The 12,437-nt window shown below is 37.5% G+C and overlaps 1 protein-coding gene across 1 annotated transcript in view; it reads left to right on the forward strand.

Moving 5' to 3' along the window:
* The window catches only part of LOC306861483 (uncharacterized protein), an 814,549-nt gene that overhangs the window by 409,775 nt on the left and 392,337 nt on the right, over positions 1–12,437 (forward strand). The gene's annotated exons all lie outside the window — the stretch shown is intronic.

The raw sequence follows: 12,437 nt of genomic DNA on the forward strand, positions 1-12,437 counted from the left end.
TCACTGAATCATTAAACATATCTGTTCTAGCTGACTATCAGTTAAATGTGAGTGTGTAGAAGACATGAATCACTCTAAAACACAACACTGCCAAATTAACATAAAATGTGCAACACAATAAAGTTCAAAGAAATGACTCAGCAGAGTCAAGTTAGAGCAGTGCGAGCTTCCACAAAGATCTCGACTGAATTCGTGGGGTCTAACAAGGTCCCGTTTATTGTACAGTATATCCTTTTCAGGCTTGTAGCAAGGTAGGTTAAAAACTATAAAAAAAAACATCTTTTAGCAAAATCGCTAAATCAATTAAGTTAAACTCAGTTGTACAAATCTGAGATTTTGGAGACCCATACTGTACTGATCAGAGATAGAATGACGAATGGTCTTCCATAAATATCACTAAAAGGGTCTTACATGATCTATAAGTACATTAACTCTGACTCCATCCATTGCCCCATTAGTGCTGCTGGGTCACGCATCGTCATATCATGAAGACGCCATATCACGCAGAGCGCTGAGAAATGCAAATCTGTAATCTAACAAGCTCTATTAGTATTCGTAGCCTGTAGATGTGCCTCAATCTAAAGCTCAAACATAAGGGATCTTATTAAACAGATGAGATGTTTAAAATGAAACCGTGTGAGATGATATTCACTTTTCCTTCATAATTAGCGTTATTGAATCATAATGAACATCTTGTCGCATTGAAATGCAAATGTAAAACGAGATTTAAACTGAAACAAAGAAAAATGACGCATTTATTCAGACCTTTGCGACAACAAATGAACATGTCCATTCGGCACAGGACAAAGTGAGAGCAAAAGTAACTCTATAGCCTTGACACACGTCCCATTTTAAGTGGCGTCTCAGAGGGGTATTCATTACCCAATCCTGTCCCTGCTGCTTAACTACTGCTGGCTATTTGTGCTATAACAATTTTCTGCCGTTTCCTGTAAAGGTCACAAACAACATCTGCCACTGAAAACAACGTCAGTCTTGACTGAAATGCCACCGGGGACTTAGAAAAGAAATAAATCGCTGTAATTAACTCTGAATGATTTTAAAAGTGTGCTTAGTGAATAAAGTCAACATACTCTTTAGCTTTGAAGTAAACACTATGTAACAAAACAGAAGAATAAGTGTCAATGGGTCAACAGTGACTTACACTACTCTACTACAATATATACAGGTGCATCTCAATAAATTAGAATGTCGTGGAAAAGTTCATTTATTTCAGTAATTCAACTCAAATTGTGAAACTCGTGTATTAAATCAATTCAATGCACACAGACTGAAGTAGTTTAAGTCTTTGGTTGTTTTACATTTAACAAACACCCACCAATCCCACCAAAAATCTCAACAAATTAGAATACTTCATAAGACCAATAAAAAACATTTTTAGTGAATTGTTGGCCTTCTGGATAGTGTGTTCATTTACTGTATATGTACTCAATACTTGGTAGGGGCTCCTTTTACTTTACTTACTTTACTTTACTTTTGTCATTTAGCAGACGCTTTTGTCCAAAGCGACTTACAAATAAGAAAAAGTAACTAAAACTAAAAAGTTACAACTCTATAAATACTATCTACCCACATATTTAAGAAAATAAAGAAATTAAATAAAATTGACACATGCATATAACAAAAACATTTCAATAATAAACATATCAATGAAAAAATTAAATAAAAAGCGATACTACTATCCCTTGCCGGTGTCCCTGCCCGGTGGAGTCGCACGGTAGAGTCGATGGTCTTTACACTCTTTGGTCTTCACACTAGGAGGGCTTCACACGACGACTGCCGCGACCGCTGCCGCGGTATAATAACCTTCATTATACCAATCCAACAAATGATCATTTCAATTCAGCTGGACCCACTCTCCTGTTTATCAACTACAAATGGCCAAGCAAGTGCACACACTGACAAGATACACGATACAGTACGAGACCAAACGCGATTTCAGCAACTCTCATCCTAGTAAACAAAATAAGCGTTTCCTAGCAACGGCAAATGCGCTAAACACTGAGACAAGTAAATACACTTACGAGCTGATTTTAAACTTCCGCTGATAGACTGCTTCTCTTAAAGACCACTTCCATTACACTGCCTTCTGCTGGCGCTTGAACCCACTTTCCTGTTTATCAACTACAAATGGCCAAGCAAGTGCACACACTGACAAGATACACGATACAGTACGAGACCAAACGCGATTTCAGCAACTCTCATCCCAGTAAACAAAATAAGCGTTTCCTAGCAACTTTTTTTTCCCTTTTGCTTTAATTACTGCCTCAATTCTGCGTGGCATGGAGGTGATCAGTTTGTGGCACTGCTCAGGTGGTATGGAAGCCCAGGTTGCTTTGATGCTTTGATAGCGGCCTTCAGGTCATCTGCATTGTTGGGTCTGGGGTCTCTCATCTTCCTCTTGACAATACCCCATAGATTCTCTATGGGGTTCAGGTCAGGCAAGTTTGCTGGCCAATCAAGCACAGTAACACCATGGTCATTGAACCAGCTTTTGGTACCTTTGGCAGTGTGGGCAGGTGCCAATCCTGCTGGAAAATGAAATCAGCATTTCTATAAAGCTTGTCAGCAGAAGGAAGCATGAAGTGCTCTAAAATTTCCTGGTAGATGGCTGTGTTGACCGTGGACTTCAGAAAACACAGTGAACCAACACCAGCAGATGACATGGCAGCCCAAATCATCACTGACTGTGGAAACTTCACACTGGACTTCAAGCAACATGGATTCTGTGCCTCACCACTCTTCCTCCAGACTCTGGGACCTTGATTTCCAAATGAAATGCAAAATTTACTTTCATCTGAAAAGAGGACTTTGAACCACTGAGCAACAGTCCAGTTCTTTTTCTCTGCAGCCCAGATAAGACACTTCTGAAGTTGTCTCTGGTTCAGAAGTGGCTTGGTAGCCCTTTTCCTGAAGACGTCTGACTCTTCATGCACTGACTGCAGCTTCAGTCCACTCCTTGTGAAGCTCTCCCAAGTGTTTGAATCAGCTTTGCTTGAGAGTATTCTCAAGCTTGCGGTCATCCCTGTTGCTTGTGCACCTTTTCCTATCCAAATTCTTCCTTCCGGTCAACTTTGCATTTAATATGCTTTGATACAGCACTCTGTGAACAGCCACTCCTTTCAGTAATGACCTTCTGTGACTTACCCTCTTTGTGGAGGGCGTCAATGTTCGTCTTCTGGATCATTGCCAAGTGAGCAGTCTTCTCCATTATTGTGGTTTCAAAGAACAAGAGATACCCAGAATTTATACTGTAGGGATGGTCATTAATTGAAACTCAAATGTAAATATTCTAATATTTTGAGATACAGATTTTTGACTTTCATGAGCTGTAAGCTCTAATCATCAAAATAAAAACAAAAAAAACTTTTGAAATATTTTACTTTACATGCAATGAATCTAAAATATATGAAAGTTTCACTTTTTTAAATAACTTACAAGAAAAAATGAACTTTTTCACGACATTCCAATTTATTGAGATGCACTAATCTAATTGTACATACTTGTGCAGATCCTAGCATATAAAGGTCAAACTGTTGGAAATAATGTATTTAAATTGTTTAATACGAAATATTCTGCAGTGACTTGGTAAACTACATCTAAAACTTTGAAATACCATTTAAAAAGTATAATAATTATTAATCATTTATGGCAGATTAATTGACAGATTGCATGGAATATTTGTACTTTTAAAATTTATTTGTCACAGTACATAACCTTCCAAAAATAATCTAAAAAAAGAAAAGAAACCAAATAATTTCAATTTCACAAATACATAGGCCTATAAGTGTTAACCTAAAACCTTGAGGGGAAAAGTGTGTCAGATACCCACATAAAATTCATCAGTAAGCTTTGTAAGCAACGTAATGGTGCCTTATTCACTACTTTTATATTTGGAATTTTTTACGGGTACCACAATACAATAAGGTTTAATTTTTAAGATCAATTTTTTTAATCTTAGCAGTAGTTCATGCACTGTGAAAACAGCTAACATTAACAACGGTTAACAAATGCTGTAAAAATATATTGCTCATTATTTGTTCGTGTTAGTTAACTCATTATGTTAAAAACGAGACCTTATTGTAAAGTGTTCCCACTTTATTTTTAAAGTTGGGTTTATAGGCATAATCTTCTAGGCAAATGGAAGATGGTTTCCGGTCTTCTCAGAATGTCTGGGTCACACATCATCACACGTCAGCATCTGCTCGGTGTCCATTAATCATCCCAGTTTGACTTCTGTGAGCGCTGTTAGCTTAGCCACATTAAACACGAAGATTAAAAAAACGTCTCTTGGGATGACTTAAACAAAAACCTGCTGGCAAAATGGCATTTTACAAGGTAACGAAATGAATCTAAAAATCGATACTTCATGACCCCTGATCATATCAATACTTTCTGACATTTATTACCGGCAGGACCAAGTGGTGCTCTTTTATATGAGAACATCCATATTCATCTTCAATTATACATTGACAGCTAGCGATGACGACATGTTTTACAATAACAAGGCCTGATTCTTCAAAACATGCATAGAGCTACAGACAATAGGGTTACCTTTCCACTTGTTGACTTACAGTAAAAATGGTAAAACATAGCATATATACACTACCTTTCAAAAGTTTGCGATCCATAAATGTAAGAGAGACAGTGGTGTGTCAACTGCAGGAAAAGGGGCCAAAGATGGTTTGAACAGCATAAGCACCACTGCTCTAAATGTATACCTGCAGATGGAGGCGTAAAAATGAGACGACGTGACAATGGCGTCAAAAGTTCCGATTATTTATTCCTAGGAGTGAAGGTTTTCCACTGGTGTGCCACAGGTATTAATGAAAGTTCAAAAATACAAACAAACATTTGGCTATGTCAAAAAAAATTGACCCGAAAGACAACAATTCTGCTCTATAACATCCCACAACTCACTCTACGAGTCCCCAAACAAATCTGAGAGGTCTTTTTAAAAAGACAAAGCCCCTCCTACTGGGACTAAACCATTTGGTAACTAAAGGTAATAAAGAAAATTAAGAAAGACAACTAAATGTGCTTTAACAATAACAAAGAGGTCAACTGTTATAACATACAAAACACAGAAATTTGGAACAAAACAAACTCAATTATGAATGCTCACCAATTAAACAGATCACCAAACTCCCTCCTCATACATGAAAACAATGAACTCTGCTGGAATGGGATCTTCTAAATGGTGGGCATTTACTCTGTTTGGGATGGGAAAATGTCCCTGCTGGTAAGTATGACTATTTACATATAATATGTAAGTTGTTATATAGAAACAATAAACATTTAACCTGATCACCGGTCTTGCTTCTCAGTGCAACAGAACACAATACATAAATAAACATATGTCAATCTGAGGAAGAAGTTTCCTCAGATTGGAAACACGATGCATTAAGAGCCGGGGGTGAAAACTTTTGAACAGAATGAAGATGTCCAAATTTTTCTTATTTTGTAGAAATATAATTTTTTTTCCATTTAGTTCTGCCCTTCGGAAGCAACAGAAGCTACTTGCATGTTTCCTGGAAGACAAATTAAGTACAATTTACCTTGATCTTCAAATTCAAAAAGTTTTCACCCCCGGCTCTTAATGCATCGTGTTTCCTTCAGGAGCATCAGTGAATGTTTGAACCTTTTTTAATAGTTGTGTTTGAGTCCCTCAATCATCCTCAGTGTGAAAAGATGGATCTCAAAATCATACAGTTACTGCTGGAAAGGGTTCAAATATGCAAAAGATGCTGGAAAACTGAGGATTCTGCAGGACCTGGAGGATTTTTCTGAAGAACAGTGCTCAGTTGAACTGTTCAGAACAAACAAGGGACTCAAACACAACCATCACAAAACAAAAACACAGTCATAGATCATCCAGGTAACCACACACAGTAGTAAGAACCAAGGGTTCCCAAACTTTTGAATGTGGTTATTTTAATCATTTCAGCTGTTTGTTTATGTTGTGGACTATATGTAAACATCTTTTATGTAAAATATCTTACTCAGGACAGTACTAAATAAAAAAATAACATGCATTTTGTATGATCTCTCTTATTTTGTTAAAATTATTCACATTTTCACAGATTCTGCAAGGGGTTCCCAAACTTTTGCATGCCACTGTATATAAGTATTTACCCTATACAAACTAAAAAATAAAATATAAAAATACAAACTATGAGAAATGACATGATAAGGACAGGAACAACACTACATGACACATGACCAGGGACACAAGCATATCTGGGTTAAATGGTTTTCAATTTCACAAAACAGATAGAGAAGCATATGCATGTTCACAATCTCGTGTCAAAGTAAGAGTCCTCTTCATAATAAGAATCTCTAGTCACAGAGCCTCACTGTGACAGTAAGATTTTTAATCTTTTTTTATTTTATTTTTTTTTGGCTGATCAAGGATGCATTTATTTGATCAAAATACAGTAAAAACAATTAAACTGTGAAATATTAATTTAAATATTTAAATATGTGCCTCTAAATACATTTCTGCAACACCATTATTACTACCTTAATGGCACGCTGTGTTTGTATTACGTTGCTTCAGGTAAGTACTGTATTGCAGTGGTTCATAATTAAAATATCCGAGGTATGTTGCTAAAAGTTAATGCTCTATCGTATTGGAAATATCCCCTACACCAAACCCAATCCTAAACATACCCGATAGTGTTAACAAATGCAAAAGTGATATAAAAACGCATTTGTTGATGAAGCCATGCTATTTTAACTTCCTTATGGCGATTTGAGCTGTTTTGTTCAAACCATAGTTTCACGGTAGCTCTTCATCACTTAAGTGCAACGCCATATCACGTGAGCAAAACCGACTAAGAAACTGGATATATGACGAGACGTTCAAAAGTATCCGTTTTTAAATCTTGCAGCATGCAAATTCATTAAGTGAATTCATAACATAATATTCCTCAAGTAATTATGTGAAAATTAGGCTTTATTACTCAAAACTGTGGACCTGCAAATCATATTTGTGTGAAAAGGAATAAAAGCTGTCAGAGTTTTACTGCCTCTAGTGTTCATTTCAAATGGAAACTGCAGCGATTTGCATGTAGTTACGTTTTTTTAGTTTCGCAGAAATGCACCTATTTCGAGCCTATGTCTCTTTGATGGAGATTCTGATTAAAATGGTGTAATTTAACTCAAATATCTACTTTAATCGGTCAAAATATGTACTATTTACAGAGAATATTTGATTTGGTACTTGGTAAATTCATATATCAGATGTAATATATAAAAAAATAATGACAGCTGAAATAAGTAATGGGGTGAGATGGCCACCTTTCATGGTTTGCAATAAATGTATTTCATCACCATCCTGTACATGCTGAACTTATCTCTGCATGTTACAATTTAGCAGTAAATTAAAATCAAACACTGATCTAACATGATGGATAACTTAATTTGGTTCATCAAATGAAAAATATCCAAACTAAGCACTTGATTCAGGTCACCGGTTAACAAGCTTCTATTTTAGAGACATTTCTAGAATAGATGTTAAACCATTGGTTTGCACGCTGTATTAACTTCAGGACATTAACCTTCTGAACTGTTGCCCTTTCACTGAAATAACTGCCAACTTCTGCAGTTCTACCAGATCTACAGCATTGAGTGCAACTCTGTTAATGATGCATACTCGCATACATAATCCAAACCACAATCGTCAGGTGGCCATCAAGGAAACCGTAAAGATCCATCATATGCAGGCATAGAACCAGCTGCACATCTTGAAATGTGGGCGATGGATTATTTGTACGTTATATCTTTGGGTTCTCCCCAGACACCTATTTCAACCCACACGCTTTCCTCTTAAAATGCGGCAACGCTCCTCACTAAAACAGGATTAATATTAATCATTTCTGCTAACGAGGCAGGGCGAATAATGAAGGCCAAAAGGCGCTGTGATTCACCGCAAGGTTTTTTGCAAGCAGCAGCAAGCTCATCCTGATGAGGAAAGGGAAGCCACAGCCGTGTCACACAGATGTCATAGCGGGCAAAACAGGGCAATCTGATGAAACATGGAGGAAACAGCCAGGCAGAGCTAACAGACCTAACCAAATGTTCTTAGGCGAACAACAAATAGCAGATGCAGTGAAGCTTTGATAGTTATTGCACCATGTCGCTTCCTGTTTTCGAAAGCGGGAGGCTGGATGGAGTGCACTACCTGAGCAACAATTTAAAACAAACTTTTTACATTTCTGTGAAAGAGTGAGTGGTGTTTCCTAGAAACATTTGCTACATGAGTGATATGCTCTCCAGTCTCCAGAGAGAACTTCTACAGTATGCGGTTGCTCAGATTTTCTTAATAGCCCACTGCTATGCAATTTTCATAGTGTTGCTAGAGTGTTAGTCTGTGGTTGCTAAAGTGTTCAGAGTGGTTTTTAGTCTTGAAGTCAATGATGCAATGGTCAGTAGTCAGTGGCTCTTAAACTGGTATGTAAAGTCCACACTAACTACTAACTGCTTATGCATGGTTAAACAACCTAGCCTAACTAGTATCTCTTTGTAAGTTAATGCATAGTGCCATAGTAATATAATAGTAAGTAGCCTTAAAATAATTGAACTTTTGAGAAGCAATGCATTGTAGTTTTCATATTAATGTGCTTGTGGCAATATTTCTGCCAAATGAAATAACATTGCTTCTTCAAAATTACATTTTCAAAATGAAATTTCCAGTAAGTGGTGTTAAAAATGCATATGAAAAATTCACTCATGATCTATAAGGCAGGTTTACTGTACATCAGAAAAGCCATACATGATTATGTGATGCAAATGTCATCATGTATTAAAGGGAAAGTTCACCCAAAAATTAAAATTCTGTCATTAATTATTCACCCACGTGTCATTCAAACCCTGTAAGACCTTTGCTCATCTTCGGAGCACAAATAAAAATATTTGTTGATGAAATCTGAGAGCTTTCTGACCCTTCATAGACAGCAATGTAACTAAAATGTTCCCAGGCCCAGAAATGTAGTAATTACATCGGTAGAATTGTCCATGTGATGTAAGTGGTTGAATCGTAATTTTACGATACAAATTCTTAATTTGTGTTCTGAAGATGAACAAAGGTCTTATGGGTTTGGATTGGAACGACATGGAGGTGAGTAATTAATGACAGGATTTTCATTTTTGGGTGAACTACCCCTTTAAATCCACAAATCGTGCACTATGGTTAAAGTGTCTTTAATACGAATTAGTATTCGTTAATAGATCACTTGCCCTTGTAATTATAACTTGTGTGAAAGGAAGAATAAAAGTTGCTGGTGATTTATTGCCTTTAGTGTTCATTTCAGCTGGAAACTGAAGTGAATTGTACTGTATATAGGAATGTTTTTGGACAAAAATGTAGGTAAAGGCATGTTTTTCCAACGAACCTAGGCTGGCAAATAGCCTGTCTTGTTGGAAAAAGCTATTTACGCTAACTTTGCCCACCATTGTCAGGTTCAGCCAGACAAAATTAATCAAGCCCGTATCTGGGACAGTGGCGTGGATAGAAAGGTCAGTAGATTTAAAATTTGATGCGACTGACCCATCTGTCTTTTTTCGACATAATCAAGGTCGTCAGAAATACTAGAAAGCTATAGGCAGGTGAGTTTGATCAGGGCTGGAGCTAAACTCTGCAGGAAAGTGGATCTCGAGGGCCAGAGTTTTCCAGCTCTGATTTAGAGGTAGGTGCAGATGTGGGCTTTAGGAAAAGGGAAAAGGTCCCAATAATGCAGCATCTATTTATGATATATGGAATTTTATGAAATGTAAAATAATTGCATTATTATTTATATAAATGACATAATTTATGACCATAAGAAGTCTTTCAGGTTACCCATTAAAATTTAAATACTTAGTGTCATCAGTTTTTTTTAACTCCCAGCCCTATGAGCAATAATAATAGTGATACCATTCATGCCATAATGGTTCACATATACAAAAAGCAATTATGCTCTGACGTGAACCACACTTACGCTCCTGTCTCAATCACAGAATACGTCAGCGTTCAGAGGATTCTGCCGCAGTCTGCTGAGTAACAGATATATGACCAGTGCTGATAGAGGACACATAGTCCAAGGATAGGCCTGTTGAAATTGATTCAGAGTGGAATGTCAGCATTTGTCCCTGTGAGTCGGTCCTGCTCAATCATTTCTATGAAAACAACCTTCAGAGGCTATATATGTATTTGATCTCACAGACTCAAGAGCAATGGCCGTTAGAAACAGTAATCTGATGCTTTTGGTCTGGGCATGACAGAAGGTCAGCATAGAAAGCTAAGTGAGTTTATGCTACTGCTACTGAAGGGACTGCTCACAAGTCACTACTAAGTCAGTTGCAGTCAAACCCACAGAGACTTTAAAGCAATCATTCACTGAGAAAATAATTAGCATTTCCCCTCATGACATTCTGACCTGTATTTCTTGTTGAACTTGATCAAAGTTGCTCATTTTTTATATAAAGAATTTGGGGAAATATGCTGAAAAGCTCCAAAATGAAAGAAAAAGTATATCAAAATATGCATTGCACCAGCTTTTATGTCACTAATACCATGTTTATGTTCACTTGACCAAAGACAACAATGCAAATATCTGCAAATGAGAACTTATTTTGGTCTGCTCTTCAAACAAAGCTATTATATGGCTTCTGAAGAACTGGATTATAGCATGCGAGTCTGTACCTTGTTTTTGAACGAGATTTTAAGGTGCCTTTTGTCCTTTTAAGAACTTAGTAGAACATCGAATAGTGTGTATCATTTTTCACGTTCATTAGATGGTAACGAGGAGCTTAGACTTTCTGCCTATCATATCTTTTTGTGCGTCACAGAATTTATTTTATGAATTAAAATGCTTCATAAAGACTTAAGTGACTTAGTAAGTTGGTTAGTAAACCAAGATTTGTTTTCTAGCAGGCAAAAGCATTAAAAGCCTACAAACCTAAGATATGTACACTTAAGAAATTTGACAATTTTGACATTGTCTTTCGATAATGCATATACAGTCAGGTCCATAAATATTGGGACATCGACACAATTCTAACATTTTTGGCTCTATACACCACCACAATGGATTTCAAATGAAACAAACACGATGTGCTTTAACTGCAGACTGTCAGCTTTAATTTGAGGGTATTTACATCCAAATCAGGTGAACGGTGTAGGAATTATAACAGTTTGTATATGTGCCTCCCACTTGTTAAGGGACCAAAAGTAATGGGACAATTGGCTTCTCAGCTGTTCCATGGCCAGGTGTGTGTTATTCCCTCATTATCCCAATTACAATGAGCAGATAAAAGGTCCAGAGTTCATTTCAAGTGTGCTATTTGCATTTGGAATCTGTTGCTGTCAACTGTCAAGATGAGATCCAAAGAGCTGTCACTATCAGTGAAGCAAGCCATCATTAGGCTGAAAAAACAAAACAAACCCATCAGAGAGATAGCAAAAACATTAGGTGTGGCCAAAACAACTGTTTGGAACATTCTTAAAAAGAAGGAACGCACCGGTGAGCTCAGCAACACCAAAAGACTCGGAAGACCACGGAAAACAACTGTGGTGGATGACCGAAGAATTCTTTCCCTGGTGAAGAAAACACCCTTCACAACAGTTGGCCAGATCAAGAACACTCTCCAGCAGGTAGGTGTATGTGTGTCAAAGTCAACAATCAAGAGAAGACTTCACCAGAGTGAATACAGAGGGTTCACCACAAGATGTAAACCATTGGTGAGCCTCAAAAACAGGAAGGCATCTAAAAAAGCCTTCACAGTTCTGGAACAACATCCTATGGACAGATGAGACCAAGATCAACTTGTACCAGAGTGATGGGAAGAGAAGAGTATGGAGAAGGAAAGGAACTGCTCATGATCCTAAGCATACCACCTCATCAGTGAAGCATGGTGGTGGTAGTGTCATGGCGTGGGCATGTATGGCTGCCAGTGGAACTGGTTCTCTTGTATTTATTGATGATGTGACTGCTGACAAAAGCAGCAGGATGAATTCTGAAGTGTTTCGGGCAATATTACCTGCTCCTATTCAGCCAAATGCTTCAGAACTCACTGGACGGCGCTTCACAGTGCAGATGGACAATGACCCAAAGCATACTGCAAAAGCAACCAAAGAGTTTTTGAAGGGAAAGAAGTGGACTGTTATGCAATGGCCAAGTCAATCACCTGACCTGAATCCGATTGAGCATGCATTTCACTTGCTGAAGACAAAACTGAAGGGAAAATGCCCCAAGAGCAAGCAGGAACTGAAGACGGTTGCAGTAGAGGCCTGGCAGAGCATCACCAGGGATGAAACCCAGCGTCTGGTGATGTCTATGCGTTCCAGACTTCTGGCTGTAATTGACTGCAAAGGATTTGCAACCAAGTATTAAAAAGTGAAAGTTTTATTTATGATTATTATTCTGTCCCATTACTTT

This window comes from Barbus barbus (genome assembly GCF_936440315.1).
Source record: "Barbus barbus genome assembly, chromosome: 42".
NCBI lineage: Eukaryota > Metazoa > Chordata > Actinopteri > Cypriniformes > Cyprinidae > Barbus > Barbus barbus.